The following is a 20,519-nucleotide window of genomic DNA, read 5'->3' on the forward strand; positions in this document are numbered from 1 at the left end:
CAAATGGGGACGTCCAGCCTCCAGAAGTGGGAGCAAGTCCACATCTGTTGTTTAAGCCCCCAGCACGTGGGGTGTTTGGGCAGCCCCAGAACACTGATCCCCAAGAGAGCACCTGCCTTTAGCCTGGAGTGGGGGGATGGGAGAGAGCAGGCCACTGCCATGGGCCCAGGGGTCACGAGAACCTGGGAACCCTGGTTTCTGAGCTTGCAGCCAGGTCGGGCTCCCTGGAAAGCTCTGGGCCCGGCCCACATGGGGAGGGATTCTGGGAGAGGCACTGTGACCAGCAGCTGGGACAGGAAAGTAGGAAAGCCAGATGGGCAAAGGGTCAACGTGCAGTCTCAGGGCTGGTCTCCGCTGGCCCTGCGGGCCTCAGGCCTTCATAGCCACATGCTGACCAGTCATAGAAGCAGCTGCCCCGGGACAGGGGCTTGACCTCATCAAGGAGCCTGGGAAGAGGGCAGCACTCCGTGGCTGCTGGGGGAACCAGGGCTTCCCCTCTGCAGAAGAGCCGCTACGGAACCAAATGCTGGCGGGGCGGACTTGCCAAGGTCAAGAGCCCCATCTCCTCTTGAGCTCGGCTGCCCTCAAAATCAAGGCCTGGGTCTGGACCTGGCTGTTTCTGCCCTCCACTCATAGGCTGCCAAGGAGGCCCTCTGCCTGTCACACCAGCCCTTAAACTGGAGGTGATTCATGCTCGGTGCACGTGTCTTTCTCCAGCAGCACACTCCATCTGATCTCACACTTCCACACTCACTGCCTTCCCCCCACCTGTCAAGCTCCCAAGATGGGACGCCAACCAGTGCATTTCCTCCCCCTGGTGCCCCACCCCAGGCACCACAGTCGAGGTGTCCCTGACGTGGCCGGGGCTGTCACCTCTCCACCAGCCACCAAGATGGCGGACACTGCCAACCAGCCCACTAGTGGTTGGTCCCGCCGGAATCCTGTGTTAGCATCTGCTTCCTGAGATGGCCCCCACTTCAAGTTCCTGGGAAACAGACGCTGGGCTTTGAGCTCTGTGGGAAGGAGAATTTGGAAGGCAGGGGAAGGGTCTTCTTGGGAACAACACCCATGAAGTGACCAAGAGCAACAGAATTGGGCTGAGGGAAAAACTGACCAACAACTGCCCAACAAAGGGTGGGCTGCTGAGAGAGTGGATGGATGGAGGATGGCTGGGGGGATGCGGAGGTACATGGATGAAAAAATGAACTGATGCATCAGTAGGGTAGTTTGACAAATGGATCAGAGTGCGGATCGCTCAGTGGATGATGGATAGATGGGTGAATCGATGGATGATGGTGGATGGATGGATGGATGGATGGATGGATGGATGGATGGATGGATGGTTGGCAGGTGGATGGGAGAATGGCAAGGAGGATGAAGGATGAACAAATGTGTTGAAAGAGCAGTAGCAGTGGATGGGTGGATGGATGTGTGAATAGGCAGGTGGGATGGATGGCTAGGTGGAGAGACTGGAGATGAAGAATGAGTAAAAAATTTTTGCAGCCACACTGTGGTTCCGGTGAGCTCTCACAGAATGATAGTCATGGATTTTTGAGTTTGCTATTTTGGGGTGTGAACTTCAACAGAGTGTCAATGTACTGATATACCCAGACAGGCAGCCGTCGGCAGGATGAGAACACCAGGCATCCATCCGCAGAGCGCGTTGGCTCCCTGTCAGCAATCCCAGTGGGAAGGCGTCTTCAGAGGGCATGGACTCAGATGGGGACTGAGATCACTGGCAGGATAACTAACGGGCTCTGCCTAAAGGAGCTGATGCCTCTATCTCCCAGTGGTATCCACGTGCCCAAGTGACTGGAAGCACATGAACCCCAAATGGGGATGTGGGGGGCCCTGCCTCTCCTTCGACCATGCCAGGAAGGGCCCAGCCAACATGAACCTCCGGGTCTGCTTCACGGCTGCCCTTATGATAACACCAGCCTGTCCTTTTTCTAGCTTCCTCAGTTAAAAATCTTTATCTATCAAAAAAAAATCTTTATCAACTTTCTACTTTAATAAATGACTTACGTCTGTCCATTTTCCTCTTGGTAACACTCTTATAGTCCATTCTCTTCTCTGATTTCTGGGGGGCATCTTCTGCCATGACTATAGGTTTATGCATCTCCCTTTGCTTCACACTCGACTTCAGTGGACGACCCTCCAGTTCTGTTTGCCAAGTGGAAATAACCTTTTTGTCCCTTTTAAATATTTTGCCTTAAACTTTATTTTGTGTGATGTAAATACTACGAAGACTGCTGACTTTGTGCTGGCATTGTTGGCAGATTTTCTTCAGTGCTTTAGGCTTTAATGTCCTAGCTTAGGCTAAGCATGGTTTTCGTAAACAATATTTTAGTTAGAACTTGTTATTTATTTCTGTTCAGTCTCAAAGTCCATCTTTTGACACATCTGCCTAACCCATTGGTACGTCCTATTCCTAGTAAAGTGAAATCTTACTCTGTATTTTCTATTTTGTTTGCCTTTCCCCTTTTCCACCTTATTTTATAGAAAAGGTTTGTCTTATTCCATCTTTTGCTTAACTGGCTTTGAAATATTTACATCCCATTCCAGTCTGCTCTTGACTGCCCAGCGACTCAGCAAACAGACAAAGCTCGAGTTTTGCTGAGAGCGTCAAGCATGGGGCAGGGTCCCGGTGTCCTTCCAACAAAACGATCCCGTAAATTACTTTCTTCCCGTCCGAGAACGTGCCCCGAGCCCCCACATCGCCCCGAACCATCTTTCACCACCAACACTCGCGCTTCCAGTTCCTTACTTGTGCGAGCGAGGAGCTGCACTCGACCCCCAGCACTGGGAGGATGACGGCAGCAGCCTGCTGGCGGCGCTTGGCGGGTCCCAGTGATGACGACTGTCACCGTCAGCTCCTGGGCTCCCTGTCTTCCTCCTAGGGAACTTCTTCCAGCGACTCATTCAGAGTCGCTGGACCATGGTGACTGAATATCTTCATTTTCCATTCACGCATCAATAACGGGTTGTCCAAGGACGTCACCTCTGAACTGGGAAGACCCTGCTGTCCCACTATGTCACCCCCAACACGGAGAAGACAGGCGTCAGTCGATCTGGCCCCTGTTCCTTTCCAACAACCCGGGCGTCCCCTCGCCGCCCGCCCAACCTCGGAAGCCCTTAGGATTTTCTCTTTGTGGGGGATGAACCACGTTGTGCTCTGCTGGGTCACTGCTGGGTCAGGAAGCGGGTCTGGGGTGTGCTTTTTGCACGCACCCTGTTGGCACCTGGCGGGGCCCACGCCTGCGTTTAGCCCTGGGAAAGTGCATGAATTCTGTGTGGACCGTCAGCCCCTGCCTTCCCCTTATGGTCTTCTCCTGCAATCCCAGCACATGGGTACAGGGACGCCCGGTCTGTCCTCACACCTCCGCTGTCCCCATGTGCCCCCCCAGCTCAGTCCCTCCCCCACGGCCTGTCCGCCCTCCACAAGCCCATCTGTGGAGACATATTTGGTCTGTTCTTTGTGTTTTGTTTGTTTTATTTCTAGACCTCTCCTTGTTTCTCTGAAACGCCTGGCTGTCTCACTCCCGACGCGGATGCCAGCTCCACCCCCTTGGGTCCTTCCTGCAGGATCTTTCGGTTCTGATTTACTTCCTGTTCTTGGAGCCTCACATGTCTCACAGTGGGGACTTTCCTGGAACCCGGGTGACACCTAGCTGTGACCCCAGCTTTGCAGGTGTGCTTCCCCGGGGAGGGCACCTGCCGTGTTTGCTTGCCACAGCCCATGGGGGCAACAAGGACCCCTCCTTGACCAAACCTGTCAGCCTCATCCTTGGCCAGCTGAGTCCGGATTTAGCAAAGATTCCAGCTAAGCCAGTTTCTCAAGAATCCCCCACCTTCCACGGCCAATCTGGGTCTCTTCCTCCTGGTAATGTGCCTCTCATCCACTCCCCCTGCCTGTTGGCAACAAGTGTGCACCTGTCACTGTCGGACGTGGAGTCAAGCCCACTCTCCCCCCTACTACGATAGTCTTCAATCAAGTCTTCCTTGCCGTTTCTAACAGTATCCGGGACAACGTTTTTTTCTTTTACGAGGGGAAGGCTAAGGCTTTGGCTAAGACTCAAGTGCATCAGGTCTTTCCTCGGTGAGAGCAGGGGGCAGGCCAGGCCTGGTTGGCGTTCTTTGCCACGGGCTCAGCACGAGGGCTGCACATTCCCCCAAGGCCTCCGGATGCCAGGACAAGCCCTGACTCTTTGAACGAAGACCCCACAGTTGGTGATCCCAGTTCTGGCAGACCCATCCTCACTGCAGCCTGATCCAAGATTGGGGGGGGGGGCATCGCGGCACAGGTGAGAGAGCTCAGTTACATACGTGCACTGATTTAGGAAGTCACGAGAGCCACTGCACAAGTATGCGGAGGCCTTCACAGGGGTGTGGGACCTCGAGCACAGTCAGAAGGAGTAGAGAGACGTTCACCAGGAGACACAGGGGCAGCCGCACATGCTCGGCACTGCGGGGGCTCTGCACCCCGAGTGCCCCACACCCCAGCGAGGGCTCTCTCCCCGACCCCGGGGCCAGATGACCCCGCGCACTATCCCTATCTGCCCCCACAGAAGGAATGTGAGAGCAGTTCCAACTGGGGACCGTCTGGCTGGGGCCGGGGGCGGGGCGGAGGCTGCAAGTTTGGAGAGCTGCTGCCTTCCATGTGGTACTTCCTTTTTAAATTGAAAATTCTTATTATTTCAGGAAACCAAGAGAAGAGCCAAAAATAAAAAATCATCATGCCCTACTATTAGAAGGCCAGTTGCAAGGCATCCGATTTGCAATTTGCGCACACAGGCAAAGAAATAGTTCCTGAAAAAAAGTGCAGATTGCTACTTGGCTGCACGTAAATGAACCACTAATTGCTTCTTGCAAACAATATTTATGCAAATGGCCCCACATTCTGCAAAGCTGCACAGATTATGCGTTCACGTTTACATTTGTCATCAGCCTCCTTTTATCCGGAGAACCACGGGTGCCTTGAGGGGACCCCCCACCGCACACACTCAGACTTTCTTCCTCCATGTCCCTGCAGGCCCCTCGCCCTGGGCAGAGAGCCAAGTGTCCCCGAGTCCCGCTTTCTGCTCTGGAGGCCCTGTTCTCAAATCCTTCCAGTCCCAAATGCACATAAAGGCCTCACCGCCCTCCCTGCACTCAAACTTGACAACGTGGCCTTCATCAGCAAACTCGGTAGACAGCCTAGAATTGGGGAAAGTCCAGCGCGTCCTGATTCTTCTAATATGGAAAGACTTTCTGGGAACCAGTAAGAGAAGGGCCTGCCATCAATAGAGGAACGTTTACGAGCAAGGTGAACAATCACAGAAAATAAGGCGGACTGATTCTTCAGCGTGTGAGAAAGACCTTAACATCACTCACCATCACACAGACTTCTGGGCACCCGAAAGAACGGAAGCCGCCTGGGCCCGCGTCACCGCGTGTGGCCGCCAGAATCCACACGGAACAAGAAAAAGAACAAATAAAACCACACGAAAGCCATTCCGTTGGTGAGATCAGAACACAGGAATGCCCAACTTCAAAACAACCGGTAAGTGAAGAAGGAAAAGGAGAAAGGGGGGAAATCCCAGCAGGTGGCTTCTCACGCTCTTGACAGAGAGTAAGAGCAGCCCAGAAATAGTCAGTAATCACGGGAAAGAGGGAAGAGGGGAGCGCGGGGGTGGGCGCGGGGAGCAGGACCGCAGCCCCCTGTGCACGCACCCACAGCGCCCTGGGACATCGGAGCACAAACCCAGCACGGGGGGCTTCAAAGCACCTGCAAGGTAACCTGGAGTCTGAACAGCGAAGCTTCCGGGGAAGTGAAGAGCAAGAAAGAAGGTGCATGTGCCCTTCAGGGGTTAAGTGGCAGAAAGGAGTCGAAGGGGGAAGTTTCGGGTCCTGTTAGAATACAAGGAACCACAAGTTTGAAGGACACACAGTCCCTCCCACTGCCCCCATCAGAACATAAATCCACTGAAGAAACCAGACAGGGTCGCACTGATGGGAGGGGGCTGGGAACCACGGGTCCTGTAAACCACCCAAATCCACAGAATGAACAGGAGGAAATTCTCTTCGAAGTCCCCACAAATCAACACAGCTGATAACAAGCCCTTTCCTCAGCGACAGCAACGGCAGAGACCCTGAGCCCCTGCCGCAAACAGAATTCCATGTCCTCCCAGAAGGGGCCAAGGTCTGAAGACCCATCCAGGAGGAAGGGGAGGGACAGTCCTGTCTGCCATGCACACTGATTTCAAGATGCCCGAGAAGGAGCAGACTTAAAGTTTAAAGGAGGGGCGCCTGGGGGGTGCCATCAGCTGAGCGTCCGACTCTTGATTTCGGCTCAGGCCATGATCTCAGGGTCCTGAGATGGAGCCCCGCGTCCAGCTCCGTGCTCAGCGGGAAGTCTGCGGGAGAGTCTCTCTCTCTCTCTCTCTCCCCCTCTCTGTCTCCCTCTGCCCCTCCCCCACGCGCTCTCATGCGCTGTCTAAAATAAATGAATAAATGGCCTTAAAGCAAAGTAGGAGACCACCCAAGATAATGAAAAACGAGACCATGAAGGAGGCAAAGAGAGCCAGAGAGAGAGAGGTGGACAGCACAGAAGGATCGTGGCCAACGGGAGCCCGGGCAGCGGAGAGCAGAACCACAGCCGGGGATGACGTCTAAACCCAGAAATAAACAACTCGAGTCCACATCGTGAACGCCCATCCCCGTGGACCTCGGTGGGAGGGGGCTACCCTGAAATGATCAACTCTGAGACACCCCCCAAGGAAACTCCTGTGTTTCCGAGATAAAGCAAACACAACTTACAGGAGCAGAGGAACCATCGGGCGGACTTCCCGAAGACAACAGCAAAACACCGGTGAGGCAACATCCCCAAAATGTCGGTGAAAGCCTGGATGGAGTGTTTTCTATTTCTGCAGAGGAAGAGCTCGTGTCTCTGCAACACTGTGGTTTTCTGAGCAACAGCCCGGGCAGCCCACGCTAAGGGGGCCTGAGAAGCAGACGAGCCTCGGGGTCCAAGACAGTGAAGTACCCAGGACAGGGGATCCGGATCTGTCTCCCTTTGCCTTGTGTTCAGAACGGGATAAAACCCAGAGCCATTGCCTCACATCCCTAAGGCCTGAAAGCCTGAGCCTCCCGTTCTCTTCCCAGAGAGAATGTGTTTGCCCTAGAAGGACGTCCCCTGGCCGGGTGGGGTGGGGTCGGGGCAGCAGCTCCTGTATGAGCCCCAGGACCCCTCCAGCAACAGGAAACTCCCATTTTGCAGGAGTTTTGCACCACGGTGCCTGCGTGGACATGGGTCATAGGGACCCACACCAAGGCCTTCTGTGAATGAGTCACTGGCCAGTCCTCCTCTAATCCGGAAACCTTGTGCTTGCTTTCAGGAAGAAGTAAATTAGCAGGGGCAAGAAGTCACCAGTATCCAACCACGGTGTCCTCCAAGTGCCCAGGCTACAGACAACGGTTCCAAACACACGAGAACTCGGGAAACTGCACCACGAGCCCTTCCTGAGGAACCCACCAGAAGATTAACTTCATCCATCTGAAAAAGTGACAGGGAAAGACTTCAGCAAAAGGGCAAACGTGGGGAGGAGGGTGGAAACTAACCTAATGTTCGGGCTGACACAGCGGGAACGGGGGCACGTCAGAAACAGAGGAGAGGGAAAGGCAGTCGGCGGGAGTTAGTTACCATTAAAAACCAGCAAACCAGAAACAGGAGCATTTAAGAAGTATAAGAACAGAGGGAATCATGAGAATAAAGATACAAATCTTCTAAGGAGAACAACAGAAACCAAAGAGCAAAGAACACATCACACAGCAAATATTACAATACGCACCTAATTATAAAGTATTACACCAAACTATAAGTCATATTAGTAAATGTCAACAGGCTAGACTCGTCCATTAAAAGAAGATTCCCATCTGGCTCACGAGCAACACCCAGCTATACGCCGTCAACAGGAGACACACGTAAAATAAAGTGGGTCAAAAAGCTACAGTAGCAGAACGGATTAAATTAAAGGCACGTTAGGCACATAGAAGGTGCCAGAAAGGGGGCGAGGTCCACACAGCAGTCAAATAGAATGGAAGACAAAAAACACTAAACATGACAAAGGACTTTTTGATGCAAAAAGACACGATTCCCAACAAAAGTACAAAGTTGTGCATCAAATAACACAGCAGCCACCTTTATGAGGCGGAAACTCAGAACTTACATGGAGTCACAGAAGCACGCTGATCACCGGACACCGTCACCCAGAGCAGGACAGACCCAGTGAGCAGGAAGGAACGTGTCAGCACAGGTCCTCCACGGGCAGCAGGAGATGAAGTCAGGACCACAGGAGGCTTTCGGGGGACACCTGTCCAAGACAAAGGTGGGGACAGAGGATCGGCCAGGAAGAGCCTCAGACTGGGAGACCCACCTCAGACACAGTCTCCACCAGCCCGCACTCCTGGGGGGTTCAAAGCCTACATGGTGGGAGTCCCACGTGAGGCAAAGCTGGCCAGGTGCTGGTACCACCCCCCACCAGCCCTGCACTGCCATGGTGGGAGATACCCAGGAGCACGGTGGCCTCGGCACAAACGTGCAGCAGGGCCCAAAGATGCTGGAGCCAGAGGGCGTCAGCCACCTGCTCTCCTCACAGCTTCGAGCAACACGTAGAGAAGAGCTACACGCATGACCAGTAGGCAGAGCTTGTGGGTGTAGCTAGTGTTGGCACACACACAGCTCAGGTGCACCTTCTCCAGCGTTCATGGAGCATTCGCAAGAACAGATCATGTGCTAAGTCACTAAACATTAGCAAGCTCCAGAAAGCCGAAATACTGCAATCAACAGTCTGTGATCACCATACAATAAAACTAGAAATTACTGACAAAATGTTAAATTTTGGAAAAAAAAAATTTTAATCTGTAAAAGAATTCTTGGGTGAAAGTGAAAATGTACACTGAAATTCCTTTTCAAAAAAATAATGACAGCGAAGATATGTAATATTGGCTCCATGGGAGATGCTTAAAGCAGTGATCAAAGGAAAATTCAAAACTGTGAACACTTTTATCAATAAACATGAAAGAATGAAAAAAGCAATAAAATTCCCAGCTCGTGCAACTAGAAATAGAACCATGGAATAAACCAAAAGAAAGCTCAAGGAATGAAATAATAAAGATAAAAGTAGAAATTAATGAGGTAGAGGAACAGAAAAGCACTCGATCTAATTAATAAATCAAAAGCCTAATTTTTTTAATTAACAAAATGGGCAAACTGCTAACTAACCTGATCATGAAAAGCAGAAAGCTCAAATGCACAAAATAGGAAATGACAAGAGAAAGCAACTATTGGAGACGAAGAAAGCTTAAAGTCATAGGACTAGTTTGCAGACATCTCTGCAAATAAATTTGAAAACACTGAGGTTACAGATTAAGTTGTGTCTGTCCCCTGTCCGAAAAAAATATGTTGAGGTCCTAACCTCCAGTGTCTCAGAACGTGACCTTATTTGGAAACGGAGTTGTCAGTGCAATTGGTCAAGCTGAGGTTCCCCTCAACTCACCGTAACTCCTTGACAAGAGTGAGCCCTAATCTGACTGGTGTTTTGGTAAGAAGAGGGGAATTTAGGTACGCACACACAGAGGGAAGAAGCCATGTGAAAACATGCAGAGATGGGAGTGATGCAACCACAAGCCAAGGAATGTCAAAGGTTACCAGCAACACCAGAAGCTAGGAAGAAGCAAGGAAGGATTCCCTGCAGGTTTCAGAGGGAGCGTGGTCTGGCTGACAACTTGTTTCAGATTCCCAGCCTCCAGACTGTGAGATAATAAGTTTCCATTGTTTTAAGCCCCCCTGGTTTGTAGCATTTTTTCATGGAAATCTTCAGAAGCCAATACCTGTGATAAAAGAGATAAATTCCTAGAGAAATCCCTATGACCAAAATTGACATGACTGGAGATAAGAAACATAAATAGAATAATTTCAGGAGAAGAAATTGAGAACCTCCCCACAAGAAAAGCCCTCGGCCCAGACGGTTTCACAGGAAAGTGCTACCAAATTTTCAAAGACCAAATAGTTCCAGTATCTCAAAAATTGATCCAGATCACTGAAAAAGAAGGAAAACCTGCAAGTATAACATTGAAACTTCAATTTTATAAAGACAGTATAAAAAACGGGAACCATAGAGCAGTCTCACTTATAAATACTAATGCCAAGGAAAGTATTACCAAAGAGAATGCAAAACCACATGAAGAAAATAATGCACCACAGCCAAGTGGAGTTTATTCCAGGAATGCAAAACTAGTTTAGTATGAAGAAACATGTATACCACAGCACGCACACAGAGGGAAGACTGCATGTGAAGACATCGACATACAGACCTTGTCCTAAAGCCTGTATCTCACTAAACGCGGAAACAGGAAGGAATTTCCTCTACGATTAGGAAAAAGTCAGGGATGTCTAGTATCTCTGCTAATTCAATATTGTACCAGAGATATTGGCCAATGCCATTAGAGAAGAAAAATCAAATTGAAGCATAAGTATTAGAAAAAGAAGTAAAACTATGTCAATTTATAAATAATATACTAGTATTTCTTGAACGCTTCTGAAGAACAAATGATAAAACTAACTCAGACAATAAAATATTCCACAAAGGTGGAGGGATACAGAATGAACATACAGAAACCAATAGCCTTCATGTACACAAAACACTAACCAGTTAGAGGGGCATCGTGGTACAGAAAACCCCAATTACATAGCAACAAAGAAGATTAAGTACTTAGGGATAAACTCAGCAAAAAAATGTGCAAAATCTATGTGAGGAAAACTCTAAAATGCTCCTGAAAGACTTAAGCTAATGGAAAGACATCCCCTGTTCTTGGATAAAATGGCTCATCACAAAGATATCAGTTCCCTTTCAGTTCATTTATAAATTTACTGGAATCCCCAAAAAATCCCAACAAGGTTATTTCTAGAGCTAGAGAGGTTAATACTGAAGTTCACATGGAAAAAAATATACACGAATAGTGCCGGTGAAGCCACTTGTGGAATGGAATAAAACTGCAGGAAGAAGCACACACGTGTATGAAAACTTAGTATGTCATAAAGATGACAGCTCGGATCGCAGGGACAAAGACGGGCTCCGTGTGTGTGTGTGTGTGTGGGCACACATGGCAGACCTGTGCACTTCCTAACGCGATCCATGCACAAGCCCCTCCATCAACACAATCAAATTGCAGAGGGCATCCACGGGCTTCCTCGTGATATCACTCCACAGCCCCCCAACCCCTTCTACCGCCAGACCCTGACCCCTGACAGCCACGAATCTGTCCTCTCTCTTGCTGCGTGGTTCCAAAATGTTCTACAGATGGATTCATACGGTAGGCAACCTTTCGAGAATGTCACTCAGCCTGATTCCCTGCTCTTATGTGTATCAGCAGCTTGTTTCTTCGGTGACTGAGCAGTACCCCCCGGTGTGGGTGAACCACTTTGTTCACCATTCACCCGTGGATGAACATTTGGGTCATTGCTAATTGGGGGATATTACAAACAAGGCAGCTGTGACCATTCATGTGCAGATTTTTGCATGAAGTTTTCATTTCTCTGACATAAAAGCCAAAGAGCACAATTGTTGGGCCGGAGTACAGGCATTCTTCCTTTTAAAAGAAACTGGCAAAAAAAATTGATAAATTGGACTTCATCAAAACGTAAGCCTTTTTCCTCTGCAAAGGACCCTGTTAAGAGGATGATAAGACAAATTACAGACAGGAAGGAAATACTGGCAACCACATATTTGACTAAAGATTTATATCTAGAATTTGTAAAAGAACTGTCAAAAATCACAGTAGAACAATAATAGTCCAACCAGGAAATGGGCAAAAGACATAGATATTTCACTGAGGAAGATATCCAGATGGTAACTAAGCGTGAAAAGATGTTCAGTACAATTAGTAGTTAGGAATATACAAGTCAAAACCACGTGAGCTGCCAGTGCACGCCCGACAAATGGTGCAGCCGTTCTGGACGCTCGGCAGTTTGTTCTAAAAGACAGACTTTTACAAAAGGTGCTGAGGCAACCGCGCAGCCACGTGGGAAAGATAATGAGATCCCTACCTCACACCACACACACGACCGAGGTCCCGTCGGCACAGGGATCCAACGACCCAGCCCACACCCGTGCCGGAAGGAGACGGGGTGAGTCCTTGTAAGTTTGGCGCAGGGAACGGATTCCTAACTAGGACTCAATATCCAGACACGATAGAAGACTGATATATTTTACGTGGAAAAAAACACTATGAAGTCAAGAGATAACTGACAAAGTGGTAAAATATATTTATTTATTTATTTATTTATTTATTTATTTATTTATTTATTTATGTCACATCATAGACAAAGGGTTACTATTCCTGACCTATTAACAATTCTTGAATATTGAAGGGGAAAGAACAACAGCCCGCTAGAGAGGTGGAGAGAAGACGTGAACAGACAACCCCCAAAGGAAGTGCAGACGGTCCTGACGTTCAGCCTCGCACAGGACTCTCAGGTGACGGAATCAGAACGCAGATCAGCAGAGAATACGAGCGAAAGCAGCCTCCAGGTCCTCAGATTCAACCAGGAAGGCCCTCCGGACACGGGCTACCACGTGGAGGACACGTGAGGACGTGCCGCTCGGTGCCGTCAGCCCTCACGGAAGGGCAAGGACTGTGGGATTCCGCCCACACCAGGCGTCACAGCCACAGGGACAGAAAGTGGACGGGGCGCCGGGGGCTGGGCAGGGGACAGAGCTTCAGTTCGGGGAAGATGAGAATGTTCTGGAGACCGACGGCGACAGCGGCTGCGCGACACTGTGAATGTGCTTCACGCCCCTGAGCTGTGCACTTGAAAGTGGTTAAAACCGTCAAGTTTATGTTATGTGGATTTTACGCAATAAAAACAAGAACACGAGACACCGTTGCACACAGATGGAATCAGAAAGGCGTGACCACGCACTGCGCACGCGGCTGTGGGGAGCGAGGCTGGTGCTTTGGGGGGGCACCTGGGCAGCGCCTCGCAGATCTACGCACTTAGCTCCCGACCCAGCCCCCCTTCCCAGGGTCCATCCCCCGAAGACACGGGCACATGGTGGCTCACTGCAGAGGCACTGGTGGCCGCAGGGTCCCGCAGACCTGCCCCCAGCAGGCCGCCGGAGAGCGCCGGATAAATATGACTCGCCGTGGGGGCTCAGCAGCTTACCCAGGGGGTGAGGACCCCCATGAACCTGGGGCTGCGGCCTGACTCCCAGGGGACGTTTGCAAGTCATGAAAGCAGAAAGCAGAAGAGCACCCAGCATGCTACCTTCTGCGTAAGGAGGAAATAGAAACCCCAGGGAACTACATGCGAACAGAGACACAGGACGCCTAAGTCAGAGGCGCAAGGCTGTTACCTACGGGTCTGGGGGGAGTCGAACGCCGGGGTGGGATGAGCCCACGGCTTGGCGGGGGACACACTCCTCCACGCAAAACTTCCCGGGCGTGGTTCTGACTTCGAGAACGACGTTCATGGTTCGCATACTCAAATCCAAATAAACGAATTAAAGATCAGTAAAGGAACCAGGGCTTCATGGGGAACGAGCCAGGAAGAGAAAGAACGAAACAGCCCTGAAATCCAGACGCGGTCGGAGGAACACGACACCACTCCAGCCAGCCCCCCGCATGGCAAAAGGATCCAGTTAAAATGGATAAAATAAGAAGTCGGAGTTTAAGCTGATGTAAATATGCGATATTTGTAAACTATGAATTATAATACTGTGTAAGTAATTCAATGAATACACATATGAATTATTAAAATGTCATTTAAAAAGGATTACAATTAACATTTTTAAAATCAGTGGAGAGTCGCACTGGGAGCTCAGACACAGGTGGAGAGAAAGCCACGGTGGGCGCAGACTCGAGGAGTCGCCCAGAGGACAGGCAGTGGGGGAAGGAACGGTGTTGGCACCACAGAGAGTCAGGCAGGAGAGAAGGACGGGTCTCATGTGCTCTGACCGGGGCTGCGGGGGCGGGACTGTGTCGGGGTCCCCAGGACCACCCTGGGGTCTGTCACCTACCAGGACGGCTCACAGGACTGGGGGTGGTGGTACTCACGGCCGTGATTGACCACCGTGAGAGGACACAGCCCAGCTCCGCCAAGCGCCAAGCGCCAAGACGCGCGGGGTCAGGTCTGAGGACGCCAGACACCAGCTTCCACGAGACCTTCCCCAGCGGGGTCACGAGGCCTCAGGAACAAAGACTCCAAGGGAGACCACACGCCAAAACCTGCTTTCTGCCCAGTCCGCCCAGCGGCCGCCCTGCATGGCAGCTCCAGCAGCGTCTCACACGGCTCCGAGCGCGGTCACCGGGCATTCCCTCTCTCCTCACACGCTCCTCCTGGAGGATGAGCTCTTCAGAAGCATGTTTTCATTTTGGAACTATGGTTTTTGTGACTCTTGATTGCTGTGCTGAGTGCAGTTTGGTCAGAGAACGTGGCCCGCAGGACCCGCTGCGCGGCACTCTGAAGCGTGGGCGGTCTCTGCCAGCGTCCGGGGGCACTTAGGGGGCGTGGCCTCTCATCGAGCGCGGTCGCCAGCGCACCTGGGCGGTTAAACCGCTTCACCGTGCCCCCCATCTTTCCCGCCCTCACCCCTTTCCAGGATGGTTTGCCGGTCCCATGCCCCCGCTGGGCACTTGAAACAGGACCAGCCCAACTGGTCTGGGAAACGCAGTCTCACATCCCACTCCCTAATTAGTTTAAATTGACACGGCTACACGCGGCCAGTGGCCATGTGCTGTACCAGCTGGGGATAAACGCTGGCTTGTTGAACAGATGACACTGGGAAGGACTCGATTCCGTTTCTAACGCCCGCGCGTGCTGAAGCCCAGACGGATTCAAGACCAGAATGTGAGCAGCGACGCTGCAGAACTTTTGGGAGGAGACGGAGAAGATGCTGATCATGTTGGCGACGCAGCAGATTTCCTGCCGCACAAAGTAAACAATAAAGGAGCACATCCATGAGCTCGTCCGGCTTAAAAGTAAAACCTCTGAATGTCAAAAGCATAGAGGACAGCAAGCACAGACTTGGAGAAAAATCTCTGCCGTGCACTGGACTAATGAATTATTAGAATCCAGAATATATAAAGAACTCCTATAAAAAGCAATTTAAAAAGAAAAAGAGACATGCGTCCCAGTTGAAAGAGTGAGCGGAGGATATGGTGAAGGGGGCCATGGCTGTCACCTTTTGTTTCTACAGGTGACCCGCTGCTGGGGCAGGAGACCGGCCTGAGCTGTCACCCCATCAGCGGCCAGCCGGGCACCTGCTGTCACTCACTGCACATTTAAATCCTCCACCGGACTGGGGCGCCTGGGTGGCACAGCGGTTAAGCGTCTGCCTTCAGCTCAGGGCGTGATCCCGGCGTTATGGGATCGAGCCCCACATCAGGCTCCTCCGCTGGGAGCCCGCTTCTTCCTCTCCCACTCCCCCTGCTTGTGTTCCCTCTCTCGCTGGCTGTCTCTATCTCTGTCGAATAAATAAATAAATAAATAAATAAATAAATAAATAAATAAATCCTCCACCGGGTTCTCGACAAAGTCAGGCCCACCCATCTTCCCCCCCGGCGGCCAGGTGAGAGGCTCGGGGACGCTGGCCCTGGTGAAAGGCCTCTAATAGCAAACATCCACCCATCCGTCCCATCGGGCTCGGCTAGAGCAGGCTGGCCGCAGACCCACTGTCCGCCCGCCTGGCAAGACCCTGGCCTGAGTCTCCACAGCAGACCGACAGATGGAGACGGATGAGCAGGGTCAGCCCTGAGAGCACACACGGAGCCACAGAGCCACGGAGCCATGCTGCAGTGAATGGCTTGGCCCTGCGGGAGGGTGGGCTGGGGGTGAGGCCCTCCCTTCCTCTCCTCCCCTGGCCCCACACGATCCAGCCAACCGCGGCCGGGACTGAGCGACCGCCAGGACCCTCCTGTAAGTAGACGGACGCCAGAGCCTTTCTGACCTCATTTAAGCTTAATTACTTCCCATCTCCAAATGCAGCCACACTGGGGGTTAGGCTTCAACAGACGAACGTGGGGGGACACCATGCAGCCTAGAGCGTCGTCCCAGCCCCTCTCTCCCAATGCCTCTGTGGGGCTCCCCGCCCAGTCCTGGGGGTGACTCAGCCACCCGGTACCCACTGGCAGGGAAGCAGGGTGGCACACATCCTTCTCGTGAGCAGACCCACCAGGGGCAGCTCGCAGCCTGGGGCCCGGGGCAGGAAGGAGCAGACACACAGGCCGGCAGCTCCCCGGGATTTGCATGGGGTCCACATGGAGGCGAGCACAGGCAGCAAGGCAGGGCAGCTGGACGTGTCCGGGTGGGCCTTCTCCCCCTTGGGCATTGTAGGGAGCAGCAGGCTCCAGGCGACACCCTGCCAGCGTGGGAGGCCCTACCCCGTGAGCCTCCCCGACAGGGTCCCTGTCCACCCAACTCTGGCTGCTGTCTTCTGGGGTGCCCTGGGCTCCCCAGCCAGCTCCCAGGCAGCTCCCCAGGACCGGAGCCCGTGGTCCCAGTGTACAGGAGGCAGGAGAATTGAGGCCTTGGGGACATTCACCCCTCGTGTGAGGCTGCGGAGCACCCCGCCTCTGCGCCTCCCCCAGCCCCACGGGACAAGCAGGGCGCCGATACCTCCCGCCTCTTATCTTTTTTTTTTTTTTAAAGATTTTATTTATTTATTTTGACAGAGATAGAGACAGCCAGCGAGAGAGGGAACACAAGCAGGGGGAGTGGGAGAGGAAGAAGCAGGCTCATAGCAGAAGACCCTGATGTGGGGCTCGATCCCAGAACGCTTAACCGCTGTGCCACCCAGGCGCCCCTCCCGCCTCTTATCTTATGGGTAAATTAATACTGTATACAGCGAGCACATTCCAGACGCAGCAGAGGAACAGGGACGATGGCTGGGCGGGAAAGCGTGATTTGTCAGGCGCGCACGCATCTCCGAGCCATTGCCACGTGTCCCCCCTCCTGCTGACCTTTATTCCCTGGTGCACAGAGCTCCGGAAGCTCACTAATTTGCCCATCTTCAGGACAGATTGGACTTCATGGCTTTTCTATGCAAATCAATAAAAAGCCTTTTGCTTTCTCATTTAAATCGCTGAATAATTAACCAAGCTGGGCCCCACCCCCAATTCTCTGCCAAGCCCTGGGAGCGAGGGGGCTGGGTGGTAGTGGTCAGCAGCCGCTAGGCCAGCGGCCCCAAGCCCACCAAGCAGGCAACCCCACCGATGGCCTGGGTCGCTCGGGGATAGATGGCAGCTCTGCTGGGCCAGGGCCTGGGAACTGACAGGGACAGGGGTCCAGGGGGCTCCGCCTCCTCCCCCAGCAACAGGCCGCGTGGGACCACCATCCTCCAAGATGGGGGCCAGCAATGACCAGAGCCAGCCCCATTACCACCCCTGCCTTGCCCCAGAATGACCCTCCCCTGGGCCTCAGAGAGAACAGACAGGAAGGAGAAGGTGTGCGGCAAAGAGCCTACCCATGAGCCAAGACCCCCCACAAGGCCCACTGGAGTGCCACCCCTCCACCCTCCACCCCTGCACCCCTCCACCCTCTACCCCTGTGCCCCTCGGTGCTCCACCCTCCACTCTCTACCCCTCCACCCTCCACCTCTCCACCCTACAATCCCACCCTACACCCCTCCACTTCCATCTCCACTCCTCTACCCTCCTCCTTCTGCCCCTCCATACTCTACCTCTCTACCCTCCACCTCCATCCCTCCACCCTCCGTTCCCCCTTCCCTCCAACCCTCTGTCTCTCTACTCCTCCATCACCTTACCCTCCATCCACCCCTGCATCCTTTTACCCCTCCTTCCCTGCATTGCTCTCTCCCTCCATCCTCCCATCTCCCATCCCTGCACCCCACCTTACATCCATCCCGCACCAGACGCCCCTGATGCCCACCGCGTGCTGGACCCTTTGCAGAGCATGGGGTAGTCCGGCAGCCCTAGACACCAAGCAGCCCCAGCTGAGGGAGGCTGACCTGCTCCACGGGCATTTCCCTCCACCGTGGACTTGCTGCTGTTGCCCCCAGGATGGTGTCACGACTCCACGGCCAGAGGCCTGGGATGCAGCTCAGTGCCGTCCTTGCCACTGCCCCCACTGCTAAGCCCTTCCGGAACATTGCCCATCCCCTCCCCGCCTGCCCCTGGGCTCAGGTTCCAGTCTTTCCCTGCTCTGCAGGTGAGACTCAGGAGGAAGACCACTGACCAGCCAGTGGGAGCCCCCAGGCCTCAGCTCAGAGCCTGCTCTGTCCAGGGGTGCGAGGGCTGTGGCCTGCGGGTGACCAGGGCCCCAGGCAGGGGACCACAGAGGCCTGTCCCATGGTGGAAAGTGCCCGGCCTGGACGCGGACCCCACATGTTCAGGGCATCTTGGGGGCAGGAGCACAGAGAGGGCGCCAGCGACCAGAAGAAGGGCCTCGCCTCAGTCCGCTCCAGCTGCCCCAACACCACAGACTAAGCACCTAAACACAGACCTTCCTTTCTCACAGTTCCGGAGGGCGCAAGTCTGAGGTCAAGCTGCAGGCAGACCCCCAGCTCCCTCTTACCAGGGCACGGACCCCACATAGGGGCCCCACCCTCCAGACCCATCTAACCCTGACCTCCCCCAAACGCCATCGTATGGGGGGTGGGGCCTCCATGTGTGAATTTGGGGGACACACACGTTCAGGCCGTGACAGCAGCCATCCTGCGTCCTCGTCCTGGGAGCCGGACCAGCAGAGCAGAGACGGGTCCAAGCCTCCCTTCAGAAAGCCGCTGTCCAGAGAAGACGAGGGGGTGCCACTGCCGCCCCGGGGTGAGCAGTTTCGGGGCCACAGCCCAGTGGGGCTGACCCCACACCAGTGTCACCAGCCAGACCCCGAGGCCTGAGCTCTCCTGCCCACCGACCTCTGTCCCCCAGCCTTCCGGAAGCTCTTCTTCTCAGCTTATTTCTGAACTCAGGACCCGACAGGCATCCCTGATGGAAAGAGAAAGCACCCCCCAGGCAGGCACGTCTGCTGGGAAGAAGAGCTCCGGCGGCCCAGACCACCCGGACCAGTGTGAGCGCCACCCCCGACTCACGCCTGCGTGGATGCGCCACGGAGCGACCCGTGGAGGGACCCACAGTTACCTCCTTGTAATACCAACACCCCCGCCCAGGAGGAGCCCAGCCTCACTTACCTAACGTGCATGTCTGCCTGGGCGTGCTTCCCCAAGGCGCATGTGCGACTCTCTGCCCGCCTCCACCTACGAGGACAAGGCTCCCCTTCCTGGATGTTCACCCTAACCCTAAATGAAAGGAACCCACCCACCCTTGCTCGGGAGTCACGACTTTGGAAGTCATTCCCCGTGATCTCACTGCAAATAGAGTTTCCTTCGTGGGACGACCCACCTGGTGGGGTCTCTATCGGTGACTCACCAAGGAGCCAACTCACGTTGGTCCCCTTACACCTGCACTACCCACCCTGCTTCTGCTGGGGGCACAGGGCCTGGGGGCTCGCTGGGCGCCCCCGTGCACCCCCAGACCTGGGAGATGACCAGCCTGCAGGACAGCCCACACAGAGCCTGGGTTTCCCCCCTCCGGGTGATTCTGGGGCACGCCCTGTGCAGCATCCGACATGGCTGCCCGCCCAGCCACCCAGGACCGCTCCCCACTCCACACACCCCCTCCCTCTGCACCCTGACCTCACGGCTGCCCCGGTCCCACCCCCGGTGCCCAGCTCCCCGTGTAAACTTGTCCACAGTCAAAGAGCAGGAAAAGACACTGATTCTCCCATTTGGCCTTGAGCGGCACTGGTGCCCTGGACAAAGGGGGGTCACCGGAACCCAAAAGCATGCCTCCACCTCCCTCCATGTCCCAGCTGCGCACGCGGCTTTCGCTCCGACATCTCTGGAGCAGGCTGCTCAGAATCGCAGAGTTCGTCTGCTGCTGGTGGGGTTCCTGGCAGAGCCTCTACAACCCCTGGGGTCCCCGTGGGCAGGGGGAGGGCCACACCTGAGCTCCCGGGAGGGGCTGGCCACCAGAGAGACCACGCGGAGTGGGGTGGCCCACAGAGGGGAGGCCTGGGGACAGCAATCCAATCCCTCAAGTGCACGTAACAGGATCCCGAGAAAAGCTGGACGCCAGGGTTCGGGCTCGCTGCCCAAGGTGAACGCAGGAACGTGCTGGGCGGATGACGTCCCAGAGTCCACAGGGACAGGCCACGAAGCTCGGGCCCCGCACACGTGTCTCCTCACTGGGCCACTCCTGATCTGTGCCCTTTCTGTGAACCCTTCCATCCCGAGTGCCCGGCCTTCCCAGGCTCTGAGTCTGTCTACTGAATTATTGAACCGGGGGATGGGGGGGGTCTCAGGACCCCCGGGTTTGTAGCCAGACAGTCAGAAGTGCAGTACTCAGTGTCCCTAACACGTGGCTAGTGTCTGAGGTGGGGCAGTGCTGGTGGGGACCATGCCCCTTCACCCACAGGGTCTGTGTCGCCCTCACGTGGTCAGGACAGAACTGAGCTCAGCACCCCA

This window comes from Ursus americanus, chromosome 26 (assembly GCF_024610735.1).
Source record: "Ursus americanus isolate L20-20 chromosome 26, mUrsAme1.1.p, whole genome shotgun sequence".
NCBI classification, from domain to species: Eukaryota; Metazoa; Chordata; class Mammalia; order Carnivora; family Ursidae; genus Ursus; species Ursus americanus.